The sequence below is a fragment of the Gavialis gangeticus genome, unplaced genomic scaffold (assembly GCF_001723915.1).
Source record: "Gavialis gangeticus isolate Ggan-Ray unplaced genomic scaffold, GavGan_comp1, whole genome shotgun sequence".
In the NCBI taxonomy this organism is placed as follows: Eukaryota; Metazoa; Chordata; order Crocodylia; family Gavialidae; genus Gavialis; species Gavialis gangeticus.
Genome location: NW_017729034.1, coordinates 22,636,655 through 22,637,243, shown reverse-complemented (window position 1 = coordinate 22,637,243; position 589 = coordinate 22,636,655). Strand labels below are relative to the sequence as shown.

Sequence of the window (589 nt, the reverse complement as noted above, 5' to 3'; positions counted from 1 at the left end):
TCTGCCCCCATGCCACCCCCTGCCACTCCAGGTCTGACCCATTTACACCCCCCCACTCCAGGTCTGGCCCCACTCCACCCCTACCCCTCCCTGCTGCTCCGAGTCTAGCCCTGCTCTACCCCCCCACCACTCTGGGTCCAGCCCCACTGTATCCCAACCACCCGCATCCAGCCCCACTGTACCTCCCCACCTGCATCTGGCCCCACTCTACCTCTGCTTCCCCCTGCCGTTCTGGGTCTGGCTCTGCTCTACGCCCCCACACACATCCAGCCTCGTGCCCCCCTTCAGCCAGTTGGGGTCTGGCACCAATCTATGATCCCTCCCCCCTCACTGCTCAGGGTCTACCCCCCTCTACCCGCCTTCAGAGTCTGGCCCCGCTCCACACTCCTCCCCACAGCTCCAGGTCCTGCTCTGTTTCTCCACCCTGCTGCTCTGGGTGTGGCCCCACTCTACCCTCTTCCCCCCTGCCACTCCAAGTCCTTGCTGTACCCCCTTCCCCTGCATCCGGCCCCACACTGCCCCCCCCCCGTTGCTAGGGGTCCAGACCTGCTCTACCCTCCTCCCCGCCTCCACTTGGGGTCTGACCCCT

The 589-nt window shown here is 66.0% G+C and overlaps 1 protein-coding gene across 2 annotated transcripts in view; it reads left to right on the top strand.

Moving 5' to 3' along the window:
* The window catches only part of BRE (brain and reproductive organ-expressed (TNFRSF1A modulator)), a 378,642-nt gene that overhangs the window by 310,919 nt on the left and 67,134 nt on the right, over nucleotides 1–589 (top strand). The window lies entirely within an intron of this gene.